Below are 19,946 nucleotides of genomic sequence, written 5' to 3'. Positions count from 1 at the left end.
AATACAGGACAGCTAGCAGCACAAGACAATTTACAGGAGTCTTCAGGTGTTGCAGAGTAATTATTATGTTCTTTATCCAGAGCCTGTAAAATGCTCCTTTGACAAAATGGTAAAGATCTGAACATTTTGTCATTGTAGGTGTCATACACATCAAACTAAAGGAAGATTCACAGTGCCCAGGGATAATAAATAAAATGCTTTTTCAAACAAAAATTTTCAGACAATTATAACATTCATAAATTCCAGGCATTTTTTTCTGCGTGTCTATAAACCAAAGAACCTGAATCTCAGTGGGGATCACAGTGTAATGCTGGTTTTTCAGGATGATGTACTATCAAGCTTCATAATTGCATGTGATGTCACAAAGATGTTTATGTTGCAGATGGAAATGGGATGAAATTTGAGGGCTTTCCATGACTAACTTTGTGATGAATTCTTCAAAATCGTGAAGTTAATGCCAGGGGAATTAATTTAATTGTGAAACAACAGCAGCAACAACAACAACAACCCCCAAACCACTTTTTCTAAGGGGATAAAAGGATAGAAGAGGGAGATAAGTGTACCAGTGCTAGATAGAAGTAGCCTAGAAAGTCGCTGAAGCATATCAAAATGATGAAATTAAACATCTGGAGAGTCAGCCAGTAACTTCAGAGAGGTTGCTGTAGTGAACCACATCAGGACCACCTGTCAATTAGTAAAAGAGCTCAGAGGAAATGAAAAAGAGAATTCATAAGTCAAAAGAAAAGTGATAAGAGAAAACTAACCTCTCATTATGATTTATTCAAACAAGGAGAATGTCTTTTGCAATAGATTAAGAAGCACACTCCCCAAATCCCAGGAAATAACTGTCAAAATCAAACCTATTTCCTTAACATCTTCAAAGCAGCAATCACATAAAAAATGAGTGGGATGGCGGAATGCATCAACAAACCAGGTGTATAAAAAATAGTTTGTGTAGGTTGAGGTGTTACAGCAAAGAAGTTTTCAGGACTGAAACTTTCAGGTCGCTGTGTTACTTCTCAGAACAGGCAATCTCTCACTGCTGGTGAGTTGTTAAAACAAGGATCTGCTATTAATAGTTGCAAGGCTTTACAATGAAATTCTTTTGAAGTTACTTTATGCATATTTTGATGTAAAGGAAGAAAGATAACATAAAAATGAGGAAGTGTATGAAGCACTTACTTGCATTCTTTGCACTGAGATGGATAACCTAAGGTCAGTATAGCTCATATATTTTCAGTTAAGCATATTACTTTGAGACTGTATAACATATTCAACACAGTGTTTAAAGAGACACAATTTTTTTTCTAGATGTCTTATATAATTTTAAATATCTACTCCCTATATAATCCTTTTAATTTAAAATCATATATCGTATTTATTGCCATATGGATGTTAGTTTCACCAGCTTATTGATCTTGTCAGATAATGTACCACCCTCAACATTTTTCATTTAAAATTTTTAATAGCCAGACGTACGTTTATACAGATATGTTTGCAATGTAGAATTCAGCTCCTTGTCATGAGTGGAAGTTCTGATCTGGTTTTCAATCTGATTTTCTTTAAGCACTCCTCCAGATTATTTATGGAGAATATTGTACTGTCCTTATTCAACAAATTAATAATTGGAGTTTAACACACTGCGGGGTTAGCACACTCAGTTGAGAAGAGATAAAATCAGTTTAACAAAACTATAAAGCATTTAAGCATGCTTTGTTCCAGGTTTAGAAAATCAGACCTCTTTCCTGATATTTTTAGCCCAAGTTCATACTCTTGTTTAAACTCGTAGTCCAGTCATAGCATTACTTCAACCTTATCATAGAAAGAGAAAAACAACAACAAAACCTTTATCTCTTTGTCATCTTTGCTACTAGCCAGTCAATTAGATCTTATCCTTTTCAAAAGCCATCTGTGTACTACCCTTAGCAGCCATCCAACTATTTACCAGGTTCTGAGGAGAACATGGTGTGATTTCTGCATAATGAACAAAGTTAAACCCAACATACTAATGTGCTAAATTCAGGTCTCCTTAGGTCAAGAACTAACTGTATAGAAAGGAGAGGAGTTAAACTGTAATTTGCTAAACCTGAACTTTCCATCCTGCATGCTGTAAAGCATAGAATTCACTGCTAAGTGAATTCCCAGTCCTAAATATTGATGTGTTTAATCTACTCAGCGTATTTTGGTTTTCTATTGTTGCTGCTACTATGAATGTATTTCACACATTTGCCCTGTGTCTCTCTCTTCCCTGTGATCTTATGTATCAGACATTGGGACTGCTTTGAGGAGGAATACTGAGAATCCATCTACCACAAAGTAAATACCTTGTCCATGGAAAAGATTGGCATGGCCAGTTTTGTAAAGAAGTGCTGAAAACTTCAGCACAACAGCTACTAAAGCTGACTTTATATTCAGGGTACTTGAGCTAAAGGGTATGTTTGTTTGCAGGAAAGAATCAATACGTTTACTTTGACTTTCTCTATACATGCTAGTACAGTGTACTATTAGATCCAAAAATATTTTTCAAGACTTCTAAATTAATACTACCCTGCCAGATGAAATGTATGTTTGTATGGATCTAGAGGAGTTGTAGCTGGAAAGAAGAAATCTTGGTTTCCTCATTAGATGGTGGAACAGTTCTTATAGGTCTGCTTTTTATACCAATTTTTGCTGACTATATCTATATCAAACAATGAAAATTTATTGTATTTATTTTAAAATACATGTAAACATCTCAGGAATGGATTTCCTTTAACCTTAAATTAATTTTTTTTAATTAAACCTTACTGCACTGGGTTTTTTTAAGGTCACCATGTTTCAAGTTTCAGGATCTAAAATCCCCGCTATATCAAATTTTTTTTGGACATTCTGTCCTCAAGAATGCTTTGAAAGTAAATACATTTTTTTTCTATTACTAGAAGATAGTACAAATAGAAAGAGCACAGAAAATTGACAGAATTCAATTTACTTTTGATTGTGTAATGCATTTGTCATTATTTTATTAACTCTGATATTACACAAGAAATTTCAGTAATCCAATTGTGTCTCAAGTTTAGCTCCCTTAATGGGTTTCTTGACAAGTATGAGCTCATATAACTTACCGTCAACTTATATTCACTCTTCCTATGCAGTTACTCTCAGTATTATGTGGATTAGATACTGCAATGGCTCATTACTCTTGCTCTCTCAGAGAGCACTTCAATGGATTTCTATTTTCTACTTAATAAATGTGCTGTAGACTTCTGGTAGGAGTCCTAGAAATGACTCCTACTTTTGTAGAGGTCCGGAGGCATGTCAAACAAACCTCATCACATTTCTGCCCAATTTCAGTGTAAGGGAGAAACCCAAAGAAGTTCCATGCTAGTACAATGGATCTAACAATGTGGTTTTGAGAGTGGGCTGATTGCTCTGAAAAATCAAATTCAAGAATCTAAATGAACATCACTTAACGTCTTGATGTCTAGCACTTTATTTCTTTATTGGATGTTTTTATCCAATACCAGTTCCATGTGTTTCCAAATACTTTTTCTGCAAATAATACTAAATCATGCTGACTCTTCAGAATTAAGGGGGTGTGCAGGTTTCTCTCACTACATTTCTGTCTTTACTTCCACACTCCTGGAATGGAGCTGAAAGTTAATATCTTATGTAGGTATGTGTTTCTGCTCATTTTGACTGCCAGAAGGCAACCAAATAGGAATATTTTGTACTTTTATTGAAGAATCTGGAATAACTGGGATATGCTGCTCCACAGCCTATTAGCTCACCCTCCTTCCTCAAAACATTAGATATTACACACATATTAGAGTTCAATGACAGTAACTTCTTTGTTGGCTCTTCTGTCAGCCAGGTTTCTTTTCATGAAGAAATTTTCTTCCTTAATAAAGGACTGTGGATTTTAAGTGAAACACAATACAGTAGGCTTCTTAAAACTTCAAGGAATTTCATTTGCTATTGTTTTGATATCTTTACCTCTGTCACCTAAAGGGTATTGTTCTTTCACAAAAAACACAGACTTTAATTTTTTCCTTTTTTTTTCAGCCAGTAATGTACCACCTAATATCTCATTCTCTTTCCAGTAATGGTCTGATAGAAAAGGACAATTTTCTTTTGAGATAAAATTTTCCCTAAACAACCATTATTTCCTTAAATGTGTGAACTCAGAGTCTATTGCTTTTTAGATGATCTTTTCCAGTTCTTTCTTCCATGTACAATTGGAATCAGAAGTACTAATATACTAAGCAGATACTGAGTAGGGGATTAACTTAATGTCATTTTGAAGAATTCAATCTTTCTGTCCACCTTAAATTTTGTTTTGGGAGTGAAAATTATCTTATTTAGGAGCTGAAAAGATTATGAAATTTTGATTAATAACAGCACACAACATCAAATTCTGTACAGCGAGTGTTCACAACGGCACTTGTAATAATTAGCTGCAAAAAATCTTGCTATATACTATCATATGTATTCATAGCAACACTTTCTTGAACATTATACCTCAAGGAAGGGACCTGTGCATTTACATAGTGCATTTAGAACAAAATCTGGATTATGACTGTGGAGTAAAAAACTATCACATTATAAGTAACAGATAGACAGGTTTTTGCTTTACATATTTGTGGATAATTTGCAAGTGGAAGAAATGGTTGGCCCTTTTGACTCAGTCTGAAGTGTGCAGTCTACTAGTAATATAAATAGGACAATGTTTATTAGTGTGACGTTCAAGACAATTTATGGACTAATATGATTTTTCTCTCTAAGCTGAGAACCACTGGAAATGAGATGAGGAGAAAGCCCTAGCTATACTTTGCAGTAACACAGTGACTCGGTGTTCTGATAAAGGAGAGAACAACCTCAACTCAAGGAAATTTCGAATGATGTCCCTGTAAGAGAGAGGTTTTTGTACAAGACCTTGCTGGAACTTCCTTCATAATGATGAGAAATTGAAAAGGAGTGATAAAGAGGTATATGAATAACACAGGCAACAGGAAATTTTTGCTTCTTTGGAGAAATTAAACCTAATAAAGTGTCTATAAAAATTATAAATAATAGATTAATGTGATGGGAAAATTAAGAATTCTCCTAGAATAATGACAAAGGGTGCAAACTGACTGGAATGAAGCTGATATGAATCTCTGAAAAAAAAATCTTGTATTGAAATAGTGAGGAGGAAATTTTTGTTTTAAAGATTGTGCTGACAACATTAAAAGCATGATTGCATGATAAAAATTACAGCCTACAGTCATCCTTTACCATTTTGCTTTTATGTTGGTAGGTGCATATGTGTTAACCTACAAACTTCAGAAAACAGTAACTTGGCTGTAATTTATTAAGCTTTACAGTTGTTTGGTTTTAGTTTTGGTTTTCCTGGCACTCACCTTGCCATGAAGAGAAATAGCATATATTATGAATTCATTGCTATTTTTAAAATTTCCACATTGACAGAAAGTTATTTCTAAAGGTAATGCAACCTCATCTACACTGGGTTATAAAGATCTGCTGTAATGAACAAGAGCAGCACAAGCCTTTTGACTTTATTATGTCATGGGTTTATTCGTTTAAGGCAGGAGAAGTGATTTTAAATTGTTTGAACAAGGTCCAGTGCAGAGTATCTTTATGTCAGCTGTTATAAATTACACTAATGACAGAACTGACAGTTTCTCAAATACGTTTTTTTCTTTCGAAATGAAGTATTTTATTATAATTGGGAGCTACTTGTTTTTTGTGCACTTGATGCCACTGATTTTCTGTTGCCAACTCTTGTTAGAAGAATGTCTGTGCATAGAAACTGAATAGATTTGCATATGCTATATGGCACTGGACCCAAGGCTGAAATTGAACCTTATGTCATCTTGTGGAACTCTTGTCATAGAATCATTGAATGGCTTGGGTTGGAAGGGACCTTAAATATCACGTATTTTTTCTGGGTTTTGGTTTTGGTTTTTTTTTTGGTTTTTTTTTTGTTTGGTTTTGTTTTGTTTTGTTTTATTACAGAATCATGTATTATGAGTTCTAATGTGGTCATCTTAAACAAGAAAAAACATTAATAAAAGGTAGTTAACTTTTTTTTTTTTATTATTTCAAATACTCAGTTGTGTAGAGAGGTCCTGAGTGCTTGTGTGCCCTTTAAAGATTTTCCACATATGTATTCCTATGAATTTGCTTGCATCTTTTCAAAATCAGGGACCTAGGCAATTTTCTCAGGTCAAAACATATCATGCACCTAATTTAAAACCTAAAATTGAACTGCAGTTCCCACCTTGATCTTGCAATAGCTTTGGTGCAGACCCAATCAAAGAACTAGTGAAATTATTAGGAGTCTTTCTTCTTTCTTTGATAGGGCTTGGATTAAACTGCTGATGTTTACAAGTACCTATTATTCTGCAGTGTTCCCATAAACCTGTGTTTCAAATCAACCAAAAATCACACTACCACATCAGAAACTTGATAAAAATTCTTTAGATACACAACTTCTTTTGGATATATATTGCTTATGTAAAGAACCCCGGAAAGCCTTGAATCCTACATGTCCTACATGTAGCTTTCAGTTAAGTGAAATATATTAGGAAAGAATTGAAACTAAAAATCTCTTAACCCTTTTTCCGTAAAAGAAAAAAGAAAATCCAAAACAAAAAACCCAAACTTGTATTATAGAGATTTATCAGGAAATTGAGTTTTCAGATAAGAATAAAAAGACTGTTGACAGTCAAATGTCAAAATGCAGAAAATTTTGACAGTCAAATGTCAAAGCTGTTTGATGTTCTAAGCTATTTAATGTTCCCAGGAACTAAAAGTGAATTACCCAAATATCTTTTGCACACTGATACATCCAAATGTAAGCAGAACAGAAGGAGACCTGTAAATTCTCAATCCAATGATTGAGAGTGGTGGTCCAATAACAAATGCGGTTTCTGAGAGAGAATTCTGTACCTTTTACAATGCATCATTTAATTAAGGAATGTCCCAAGCATTGCCTCCATAGCCACATTAAAGCAGAGCAAACAAGTCACAGACTAAATAAATAAATAAATAAATTAGGTTTTCAAAATCATATTGCTTCGTGTCTTAATTTGTCTCAATTTTTTTTCATGCTCTACCACTCTTTTTAATGGAAAAAATTACCTGCCTTTGGTTCTGAGACCCAACCATGACATAAGTTGAAAGTCCAGAAGACTGTAGATTAAGTGAATTAAGACTTTAAAATGCTGACAAATACTATAACTTCATACGAACTGGGAATTCTGACTTTAGTTCAGACAAAGACAATAAATATCACGTTAATTAAACTATTGTGTGGTCTCCTTCTTGCTGAAGGCACTTTGCTGGATTCTTTGGGGCAGTCTTTTCCCAGTAAGGTAAAAAATAATTTCAGAATCTATTTCTTTCATCTTATTGTTCTCAATTCTCCAGAAATTAATTTTTGCTCTTGCTCAAAGTATTTTTTTTTAATACTAGCATTAGACAAGGTTGTATTTTATCTTCTCTTTCATTTGTTCTGCCTCCTGAACATATCTTTTTTTCAGAGACTCACGGACAGCATAATAAGAATTCTTTAGTCTTCTTTTTTGCCTTTTTTTAATAGGTGAACATTTCACTTAAATTATTAGCATATTAATCAACTTTCAATAAATCTGAGACATAGAAGAAGCCTACAGCAGGGCAGGCATGCTGCTCAGTATGTTTTGGCTATGGAAAGGTGGCAGAGAGTCCCTGGATATTTTTCAGTCAAAAATATTTTTGCACAAGAAGGTTCCCAAACGACAACTGCTAAAAGATGAGATAGGTCCTCTTGTATCCTACAAGCAGCAAGGGAAAGAAAACAAAAAGGAAAAGACACTTCTAAGGTGTACCTCCCTGGAAACCACAGCCACCTTACATAGGTAAGCACTCACCTGGAATTTATGTACAATGATTCTCAAAATTGTGGAGCTGCAGATGTCTCTTCTCAGCTCGCTTAGATCTGTTTCTGGATAGATTTGCATGTGAAGATGAGCAGTACTTTTAGGGACACAACCAACCATCAAAACCTTTTTAATAATTTCTTCTTGTAATAATTGCTGCAGGAATTCACATATCTATGGAATGTAAATCTCAGTCAGTTTATTCAAAAGACAATTTCTAAATCTAACCACTGTTTTTTATTTTTATACAAAGAATTTCCAAATGTATGTTTCAAGTTGTACTTCCAGTAACTCTATTTCAAAATTGCTCATGAAAAGAACTTGGACAAACCACGTACAAACCTTGTGTTAGGAAGCTGACCAGCAGTTTGTTTCAGCACCAAAGACAGAGAAGAAAACTGTACATTAAACTACACATCCACAAATCCAGTAATTGGACAGGTGCAACTTGAAATGCTTAGAACCAGCTGTATTTTACAGAAACTTGAAACAACCCCACATACTAAGACACTGTAGCAACATATTGTCTTTCTGTAGTTCTTTGCAGGCTGATTTATGGTCAGGAAATTTTGCTTCCTCTAGAGATCAGAGCACATCCTTTCTGAGGGTTTGCTGTTCAAAAAAAATGTGGGAGGGAAGAGAAAGCAATCAGGTGCTTTGGCACCCTGCCAGAGTTTCTGCTGCCTCCCCACTTGGGGGGGCTACCTGTCTTTCCTCCGAGTCTGGAAGATGTTATCTTTAAAAGATGAGATACCAAAGGCCTATTGACCAGAGAGACATTTTCCAGGGCACACTTCTTACCTCTTAACAGGTCAGAATTAATTTTAGATTTTCTGTATGAATTAATCTGCAAGTGAGACATTTCCTAGATAGTTGAAAAAACAGTCCATCCACGGGGATGGAATTAATTGAAAGAAACACTCAGGCAGTGTACTTAATCCAAGTAAGTAATCTCTATAAATTCTTTAGTGAGAAAAAAATCATAGTAGTGTATTCCACATCCAATACTCTACTCTTGAGATCTTAAAATACATAAGGGTAACCAATAGGAAACCGCACAGAAATAATCCTTTGGATAAAATGCAGAACTTTCTGCTGTGTAGATTTTGCTTTTTTTTTTCTCTTGTTGAACTAAGTGAATTAAAAATGACATTGAAGATGCTCTAGATGTGATTATGGCTCACCTTTCAGACATTGTTTATACAACTGCCATTACATACATTAATTTGAAGAAACTAATTTGCAATTTCTTACTTTCAGGATGACTTGCAGATTCAATTATTATTACTGTACGATACTTTCCATGAATCCATAGGAGAAAGAGTTATGTCACAGGAGATAGCAGGACTTGTTGATAGAGTTTTAAACTAACTTGGAAGGCGCAAAGAGACAAACCCAGGCTCATCAGTGATGAGCAATGGGGTGGTGTGCCAGAGCTTGAACAAACAAGCACTAATGGGCTTCCTCAATCTGCCTCACAAGGTATTTGCTACAGTACCACCACCAAAATGTTTCTACAACAATGTGCACAGCATGAGGAACAAACAAGAGGAGACTTTGTCCCAGTCCCAGAGATTTGATATTACTGGCATAAGCGAAACCTGGTGGGATGAGACTTGTGACTGGAGAACCCTACTGGGTGGTTACAGGCTCTTCAGGAGGGTTAAGCAGGGCAGAAGAGGTGGAGACGTTGCACTGTGTGCAATAGAGGGATTAGAATGTATGGAACTCACAATTGGCAATGGCACAATTGAGAGCCCCTGAGTAAGAGTCGAGGGGCAAACAAATTATGCAAATTTCATTTTGAGAGTCTGCTATAGACCTCCTAGCCAGGATGATGGTGCTGACTAATTATTCTTTGAGGAACTAAGGGACATTTCCAAGTCAACTGTCCATGTCCTTATGGGAGACTTCAACTTGCCAGAAATTAACTGGGAGCATCACACAGCTGGTACAGCCCAGGTCAGAAGATTCCTAAAAAACCTGAATGGCAACTTTATGGAACAGGTCTTAAGGGAGCTGTCACGTGAAAAGGGAATATTTTCCCTCCCCTTAGTGAGGGGAGATTTCCTCAACCTGTAGTGTTTGATTTATCTGTCAGTGCCCCAGGAAAGCCAAGAGGGTTGTGCCCAACCAGTCTGCAAGTGTCCTGCTATTGGGACCCTACACTGATCAATCCTGCTGGATTGGGGGCAATTTGACTGCCCTTTTTAGAGAACTATGCCAACGGCATATGGGAGACACCTCAGCAGGTATTCCCACTTTATTTGAGTGTGTTACCCCCTACCAGCAACTGCTGGTCACTGTGAAGGGCTCACATGGACAGTTTATGGAATAGAACTCTTTATCAATATAAAATTGTGACAGGTTAAGGTTCAAAGATTGCTGATGATGAGCATCTCACTGCAAAAGCATATTCAAAGTAATAAAATTATTCAGCACAGGTAGAGTGTAGTTCTTACCCAATACGCGTCCCTATATGGGGGGGAAAGAAGAAGTTCAGCCTGTCAACTGATCACAGCAATTATGATGGAGTCTTCCCTAAATTTCCCTCATTCTTGACTTTATTTCTTTATGTTTAAATGGTGCCTGAGTGACTTTAGTCATAAATACCTTTGTTGCTGATTGATATAAAATTGTTCTGCTTTACTTTTAAAGATACAGTCAAAAAAATATGAAGTGCACACCTGGTGGGGATAGTCATACCTTAGAGGTGGGTAACTTTGAAATTGAGGTGTGAGTTGATATTACAATTAGGATTCAATGAACCAAGTTCATCCTAGCAACAACAACATTTGTTGGCTCAGCAACAGGACATCTCCCCTCTCTGTGGGGTGACAGGTGCTATGTGGTTTATCAACTGTGAAGTACCACAGAGTTCCTTTCCCTGAAAGGGTTTCTACAGAGCCATGGTGTCTCCACTGTGCTCCACCCTCCATTCCATCGCCCTTAGTATGTGCTTACTGTTGTGTGGGAAATTATCGTGGAACTGCCAACGTCATTCCATCCAGAGAGTAGTAGCTGCATTTTACCCTACAATTTCCTTACCGTTATAACTTCTGTTAGGATGTAAATATAACTTCTCAGTTTCCTCTAATTTTTACACCCAGCCATCTTCCCACAAGAGCTACTCAGAAAGATGCTCTCCTTGATCTACTTCTTCTCAACAGATTGGATCTCATGAGACCAGTGGGTCTCAAACAGGAGATCGGTGGCTGTCTGGGCCACGGTGACCACAAAGAAATTGAGTTTAAAATCTCTGTTGACAGGAGGAAAAGTGCCAGCAAAACCTCACCTCTGGATATGAGGAGAGCAGACTTTGGGCTGATAAGTGAATTAGTAAGGTCCCCTGGGAAAATGGTGCTGGGGTCCATCAGTGCTGGTCACTTTTCAAACCAAACATCATGTCCTAAGGACACAGGACCCCAAATGTTGGAAGTCAACCAGGAGCGGCAGAAGGTTGGCTTGGCCGAGCAGGGAACTTCTCTTAGAAATAAGACAAAAAACTAAGGAGTCCAGTGGAAGCAAGGTCAAGGGACACAGGAAGATGTTACTTTTTACTGTAGGGAGAAAATTCATGTGGTCAAAGCTCAGATGGAGCTGATGTTGCCAGAAATGTGGGGGACATTAAAAAGAACTTTTTCAAATACATTAATGGCAATAAGCAGTATAGAAATATCATTGGCCTGTGACAGTATGAGGATGGTCACCTCATAAACAGGGACAGAGACAAGGCAGAGGTGTTTAACGCTTTCTCTGCCTCCGTCTTCAACATGTATGATGGACGAAGGGGGTCTCAGCGCCCTGAGCTTGAGGACCATGACTGTGAGAATGATCAACTCCCAGTCGAGCCTGAAATGGTGTGGGATCTGCTGCTCCACCTGGATCCCTACAAATCTATGGTGCCTGATAGGATTCGTCCCAGAACTCTCAAAGATCTGGCTGATGTCATAAAACCTCTCATGATGATTTTTTTAGTGGTCTTGGGAATCCAGAGAGGTCCCACTTGACTAAAAGCTGGGGAATGTTGTCCTGATCTTGAAGAAGGGCAAGAAGGAGGACCCCGGAAACTGCAAGTCTGTCTGTCTCACTTAAGTGCTGGATAGAGTTATGGAGAAGATTATTCTGGGAAGTATTGAAAAACACCTGAAAGACAACACAGCCATCACAGCTTCATGAGACGAAAATCCTGCTTATCAAACCTAATTTTCTTTTATGACAAGCTAACCCACCTAGTTGATCTAGGAAAGTCAGTTGATATAATCTTTTTAGATTACAGTAAAGCCTTCCATACTGTCTCTCACAGGATCCTTCTGGAGAAAATGTCCAGCACACAACTTGATAAACACATCACTTGGTGGGTGAGCAATTGGCTCATGAGTGGAGCACAGATGGTAATAGGGAATGGGCAAACATCAGACTGGTGACCTGTCACTAGCAGGGTTCCACAGGACTCCATCTTAGGCCCTGTGCTCTTCAACATCTTCATAAATGATTTGGATGCAGGACTGAAAGGGACACTAAGCAATTTTGCAGATGATACAAAAGACATTGACTCCCTCGAAGACAGGAAGGCCCTGCAAAGAGACCTCGACAAATTAGAGGACTAAGCAATCAGCAACAATATGAAGTTCAACAAGGGAAAGTGGCAGATTCTGCACCCAAGATGGGGCAACCCCAGATATACACATAGACTGGGGAATGAGATACTGGAAAGCAGTGTCACAGAAAGGCAACTGGAGGTCCTGGTTGATGGCAAGTTGAATATGAGTCAGCAGTGCCCTGGCAGCCAGGAGGGCCAACCATGTCCTGGGGGGCATCAGGCAAAGCATCACCAGCCGGTCGAGGGAGGGGATTGTCCCACCCTACTCTGCACTGAGGCGTCCTCACCTCGAATATTGTGTGCAGTTTTGGGCACCACAATGTAAGAAAGATGTTAAGCCATTAGAGAGTGTCCAAAGGAGAGCAACAAAGATGGTGAAGGGCCTTGAGGGGAAGCCGTACGAGGAGTGGTTGAGGGCACTTGGTCTGTTCAGCCTGGAGGAGACAGAGGAGATGTCATTGCAGTCTACAACTTTCTTGGGGGAGGAAGAGGAGGGGCAGGCACTGATCTCTTCTCTGTGGTGACCAGTGAAAGGACCCAAGGGAATGGCCTGAAGTTGTGTCATGGAAGGTTTAGGCTGGATATTAGAAAAAGTTCTTTACCCAGAGGTTGAGGACTCATGTCCCTTGGGCACTGGAACAGGTTCCCCAGGGAAGTGGTCACAGCACCAAGCCTGACAGAGTTCAAGAAGAGTTTGAATGAAACTCTCAGGCACATGGTGCGACTCCTGGGGACAGTCCTGTGCAGGGCTGAGAGTAGGACTTGATGATGCTTGTGGATCCCTTCCAACTCAGCATATTCTGTGATTCTGTGATATGTAGAAAGGATTCTGTAGAGTGTTCAAGACCAGATTGGATGGGGCTCTGAACAACCTGGTCTACTTGAAGGAAGGAGTTTTGTAAAAGAAGAAGCTAGAGCATAGAAAGAAAAAGCAGGGCTAAAGAAGATTAAAAAAAAAAAAAAAAGATGAAGTAAAACATACTTTAAATTATTTTATTTTAATTGTTCATTTTTTCATGAATTTTTTGTCTCATATACCTTGTGAGTATGCTTTAATATTCCTCAAGAGGTGTTTAGAGAGCAACTCAGATGCAGAAATCAGAAAACAAACAATGACTTTCAAATATTTCTCTGATTTTGGAATGAATAATTTCAATTAATATGTAAAATTTTCAGTTTTATACAGCGATTTACTAGAAAAATTTAGAAAAAAATAATAAAAATTTGCTCATATTATCTGGTAATTCCATACCTTGAGAAAATGTCTCATTTGAATTTGGAAGATTTATTTACTGGCATTCTTTCAGAAGTTTCTGGATATCAAAATGAAATGAGGTCAAGAAAAATCTTTCAGATAAGAACCCATAAGATTTCATTAGTATATAAAATGGCTTATGTCTTTTGATCTGCACAATTAGGAAGATTCCTGTTGGGTTTTTTTGGACAATATACCACACTGACAGCTTTTGTTGTTTTAATTTTACACTTCATTTTTCAGGTTTGAGGTCAAGAACTACAAAGTTCTGTGGAAGTGAAGAAAATTGAACAAGGTATCCGAATGTATTTTCATATTAAAATGATGCAGGTATAAATAATGGCAGGAGAGGTGATGGCGTTCTGGAAGGCAGTGACTTGGAAAAAGTGTCAGGATAGGCTAGCAAATCATATTTGCTCTAGTGAGGTGATGTGGTAAAATGGACAAATAATTATAGCGAGATATATAGTTTTTCATTAAATGGTGATGTTCATATTTTAAAAAGGAAGAAGAAAAAGTCTTTAATTATTTAATATTAATGTTCTACAATCTGAGTTTCAATATAGATAATAGGTTTAATTTATTTCCATGAAATTAGAAGATTACTTGTGTGCTGTAGATAAATACTTTCTAAAGATAAAAAGAGTAATGTGAATGGATACTGCAGTATTTGTTGATTTAGGAGAGGACAGCAAAATGAGAACTTTGACGCTGAAGCCACATACTTGACTGTTACAAAAAACAAGACATTCACTGTATAACAACAGATATCACCTCCTTGGAAAGGTTACTGAACAAAGCAGTTGATTTTCTACCTCTTTATAGCTTAAATCAAGATGAAATTCTTTTCTGCAAGAGTTGCTCTTGGTAAACACAAGCTATGCTTCAGTCAAAGACAAGCTATTCCTCTCATAAGTGATTTAGTGAGATCAAAGGGAATAGCCTGTAAAACTGGCACAATATAATAGTTCTCTGACCTTAAATGCCATAAATTTATGAAAACACAAACATATATCTTATTTTCTGTTATTATGTGCATTTAGTGTTTATATTTCTGTTGTAGTTCCTGTTTTCACCCTTTTTAAATATAATACATGCACTCTTATGAGTAAATTTACACAGTAGACTGGTGAAATTGAGGGCGTGCTACGTAATACTTATTTAAAACAAATATTTTATTTCAGTTCAGTAACCTGGTGAAAGCAACTGTTAAACTGCTAGAAGAATGTGCTCTTTTTATTTAACTCGCTTTGCTATTTGCATTTAGTTATACTAGTTAAACTTATTTTAAGAAGTAAGAGGAAAAAGAAACATATTCTAGAGAAACCTTTAACTGAGGTCAAGCTCAGAGAATTAGCAGAAATTTTTGCTATTCTAGGTGTAACGGTTTTCCTGTTTAACTGTTGATCTCTGAGAGGTTTTTCATTTTAGTGTTATGACATCCACTTTGTGGATGAAGAAGGTCTATACCATCATCAATATGATACATATTTGAAAATGACCATTTATGTGAATTTTTATTCCTACTTTTTTAATCGTCTTCTTTTTCTGCTATACTTGATTTTATACGGAACAATTAAACTTTCACAAACTAGATGATTTGACTATTACATCTCTTTAGACAGCTACATAGCATGGAAGATATGAATAATTCACATGTTATCAACTGTTGTTTTTGACATGGTGTTACCTAATACATCCATACCTATGGCTACCGTGATTGTGTATTTTTATATCACAGCTTATAATATTTGCTTCATGAATGCACATCTTAGTTTATAGACTGAATTTTACTATGCCTGACTAAAATACTTAAACAGAAAAGATTTAAGAGAAACATGATGAAGGAAAGAAATGTAGAGCCAAGACTCCTTTAAAAAAAGTCTGAAAACTGTGAACAGAAAAATGCCCTTGACAAACTTTAAGTGCTGAAGATTGGAGGTGATTTTAAAACCTTTAAGGAAGAAAAGGGGAGCCAGTAATCCTGAGCTTTTCTGCTAAGTGTCTAAAGGCGAGGCCTGTTAGGGTATTGATGCTGATGAAATAGGGGACGCTTGTGACCCAGAGACTTATTCTCAGAGATTTCATCTCAAAGATCCAGGGAAAGAAGGTGATGGTAAAATTTGTACCCAGACAAGTTGACAGGGGAGAGGCTGAGCCTCTTCGACCAACTCAAGATTCAGGAGGTATTTCAGATTGATAGAGAGCCTCTCATAATTTTCTATGCTGGGGCAATCTTCTAGCACATCTGAAACTGATTCAATTTCATGGTATCACAAGCCACGCTTATCTCAGTGTACTCTTCCTAGGTTTTTGCTTTTTCTCATAACCATATTTCTCTCTGCAGAGAAAAGGTCCTGCATTTTAACGTGGAACTTTTGCCCTTCATGTGTCTGTTTTCATAGCATGCCCACTGGGGTGAGAGTATCCAAGGCGTGAGAAGTGTCTGCTCTATTGTCTAGTTTGAATGCAGATTACTGTCTACAAGTGACTTGTCATTTTTATTTTGCCCACGTTTTCTCTTGGTTTTCTTTCCCCAAATCATAACGAATGCTGATGTCTTTGGTCCTTTGCTCATACTCTAGCCACCACCAATCAATCATAACAGTAAAAAAAAATAGTAAAGTAAATACGGATGAGCCATGTCACTAGCTACTGCTTAATCAAGCAAACCAGACTGAGAACAATCTCTCAACTTTCCCTTCCCTGCTGTGGAAATGTCACTGTTTCATTGCCCATCAATAGAATGTTTCCCAAAGAGTAATAGTGCCAGTTTTGGTAACTAATCCATGAAAATGTATTCATACTAAATAACTGTGAATCCAAAGCTCTTTTACTGATTTTTCTTTTTCTTTTTTTTTTTTTTTGGCTAACTTTTGTGTGAAAGATGGAAGCTCAAACAGGTGAATCGCACAGCCACAGAATATCAAGGGAAACTTTAGAAAGGGAAACTTTAGAAAAGATAGTGTTGTGAAAAGCACTTTTGCAGAGATCATGCATCTTCTGAAAACTAAACATAAGCCATTTTGGTGTGAAGCTGTATGTACCCTGTTTCTTGGCATTCTATTTCCATAGGCCTAATGGCAGTGGAGTTGACTTTCTCTGAGTTAGAGATGGCATATTTACTTAGGAAGACATGAAAGACATTCCCTGCAATCTACCCAAAGCATTTCACCACAGTTTAGCTCAGAAGAAACTTGATTTTAGAAGATTATCCAGAGGGAAATGTGAAGTTCTCTGCATGAAGTGGTGATAGTAGTGGCTGAAGAAAGTGTGTAAAACAGATAAATAAAGATTTTAGAGGAGTTAAAATACATCCATCTAAAAGATCTCCTAAAAATAAAAAGTCAATAGCTGTTGATTATATTTTTCATAAATCTGCAAATGGCATGGTTCTGTATTGTGCCTATTGTGTAAAACAGTACACTGTGGATGCCTGATGTCAAGTAGTCAATGTATTTTGGAAAGAATAAGGTTGAAATTCAACAGGAAAGATAAATAGTTTTGTGATATTTTCATCAGTTAACCCAGTCTAGTGTTTCTGTCCACAGACAACTTTGAAGCTGTCCTCTTCAGAAATTTAATCAATGTGATGCTGAATCGCAGAAATAATCAGTTATGCCAAGTGGAAGCAAGACAATCACCATTAACAGAGAAGAACAGAAGAAAAGCAAAAAACCCCAAAAGGAAATCCCTCTTTAGATTCACTTCAATAAAATTTGTAAATATTTGAATCTAAATCATAATATCTATCATTAGTTAGCCAATAATTGAATATAGAGTGATAAAGAATTCAGCAGTAACTCAGGTTTCACTGTAACTATGCTTGGGTTTAACTGAGCACAATTTAATGCACAAGTCTCTTCACAAGTGTCAGTCAGAGGACTGTGGAGGAAGAATATCTCTACAGTTTCAGTGGGAATGGCCAGTAAGGACAAAAGATTAAAGTGGACAGAAGGTAAATGCAATAAAATAAGATTATTTTGAATTAGACTGATAATTTTTTATTTCCTGTTTCAGATTAAATTGGGAAATATTAGAATTAACATAAATGTTATTTGTGCAGCCTTTTCTAATAATAAGAATAAAGACAATAAAATCACTACATAAAATCTTTTTATCCTCTTATTATTGGTTGAAACAGAGCAATTTATACTTTACCTGTTTGCTCCCATAACAATTATGGATTCCAGAGAAATTGTCCCCAAGTTCCTGAAGTTGACCAAAGTTACTGTCTTCTGGAAATCTTTCTTTTCTACTACTGTATATAGCTTACCTGTAAAATTAGAAGCTATTTGCATCTTACTTGATTTCTGACACTTGACTAAGTTCTATTTTTGCTTACACACACACATGGAAATTTATTATTTATAAATTTAATTTTATAAATTATTAAATTATTTATACACAAACTAGAAATATAATTTACACATCTGTACCTGAGAATAGGACTTGATTCATTGCCTTCAGTTTAATTCAGATATGAAGAAGGAAAAAAAGAAACATTTTCTTTTATCTGAAATACATGAGCAACTGAATTTTATCTGTAAAATGCATTAAGGAAACTTAAATTTTTAATTTCTCAATTATTTTCACACATAAAATTTGGATTTTTTGGCATAAGAATTTCTACCTTAAATCCTACATATTAATATAAATAAGAATATAAATGTATTATAATTCACTAATTAATCAAAAGCAAGAAGGACAGTTCCATTTTAGAGGACTCATATTTTATTCACAAAACAACAAATAGTACAAGATACCTAACAGAATAAAATAAAATAAACAGCAAGCTTATGGGTATCACAACATGGTCACAACTGTTCCATAAGTACGTTGAACTATAAACTTAACTGAATCACAGAATGAATGGAACTGGAAATCATCTAATCTAGTTCAACCCTGAGCAAGTTGATCAGAGTTGTGCCTATTTGTTTTTGAATATCCCCAAGGACACAGACTACACAAACTGCATGGGTAGGTTCCAGTGTATAACCATAATCACCAGAGAAAAAAAGGAAAACAAATAAAGCTTTTTTTTTTTTAGTTTGAGTAGAATTTCCTGTGGTTTAGTTTGTGTGCACTGAGTTTTGTTCTGTCACTGGACACCATTGAGAAGAGGTCTAGCTCCTTCTATCTTATATCTATATATACTGATAAGTTCCTCATCAGCCCTTTCCATTCTGAACAGTCCCAGATTTCCCATCCTCAGCTCATGCTACAGATGTTCTAACACCTTCCTCGTCTTCACAGTCCTGCACTGGACTTGTTCCAGTAAGTGTATTTCTCTCTTGTAGCAGGGAGCCCATATCTGGACCCAGCACACAAGACATGTCTCATCAGGACTGAGGGGAAGAATACTTCCCTTGACCTGCTGGTGAAGCTTTTCCCAGTGCAGCCCAGGATACTGCTGGCCTTCTTTGCTGTGCTAGTTCATGTTCAACTTGTTGGTTACCATGATCATCAAGTCCTTCTTTGCCAAAGTACCTTCCAACCAGCTGGCCTCAAATGTTTACTCATGGATGACATTATTTCTCTCTATGTGCAGAACATTGCATTTACCCTTGTTGAACTTCATGATGTTCCTGTCAGCCCATTTCTGCAATCATCTAGTGTATCGGATGCTCATCCCAGGTTTGCATTCTCTGCAAACCTGTTAAGAGTGCATTCTGCCCCTTTGTCCAGATAATCAAAGAGGATGTTAAATGATGTTGGTGCCAATATCAACCTCCAGGGTACATTATTTGTGGCTGATCTCCAGCTGGACTCTATACCACCTTTCAGTCCTGCAATTCAGCAAATTTTATTATCACTTTACTGTCCATTTATCTAGCCCACAATTCATCAACTTGTCTTGGGAAACAGTGTCAAAAGTCTTGCTAAAGTAGACAGTATTCACTGCTCTCCCCTCATCTAATGAGCCAGTCTTATTGTGGAAGGCTATCAGGTCAGTCATGCATAATTTCCCCTTCAGAGATCCACTTTGACTACTCCCATTCATCTTCTTGCTCTCCATATATTTGGAAACTGTTTCTAGATTGACTGTTTCATCAGTTTCACAAAGTGAGACTGATAAACCTGTAGTTCCCTGGATCCTCCTTCTTGCCCTTTCTGAAAATAGAGTGGCATTTGCTTTCTTCCAGTCCTCACAGATGTCCCTTAATGCCATGAGCTTTCATAGATG

General features: G+C 36.7%; 1 long non-coding RNA gene across 1 annotated transcript; it reads right to left on the bottom strand.

Moving 5' to 3' along the window:
- Window positions 1-6,501: 6,501 nt before the first annotated feature.
- Window positions 6,502-9,397, bottom strand: LOC127467999 (uncharacterized). The gene is made up of 3 exons (XR_007903383.1): window positions 9,156-9,397; window positions 7,893-8,075; window positions 6,502-7,796 (listed from the first exon to the last, which is right to left on the bottom strand). It is a non-coding gene; the product is annotated as an uncharacterized LOC127467999 (long non-coding RNA).
- Between the last annotated feature and the right edge of the window lie 10,549 nt (window positions 9,398-19,946).

This window comes from Manacus candei, unplaced genomic scaffold (genome assembly GCF_025592945.1).
Source record: "Manacus candei isolate 608988 ecotype Guabito, Panama unplaced genomic scaffold, ASM2559294v1 h1tg000014l, whole genome shotgun sequence".
Taxonomy (NCBI): Eukaryota; Metazoa; Chordata; class Aves; order Passeriformes; family Pipridae; genus Manacus; species Manacus candei.
The sequence above is the reverse complement of the archived record's forward strand: the minus strand, read 5'-3'. Positions and strand labels throughout refer to the sequence as shown.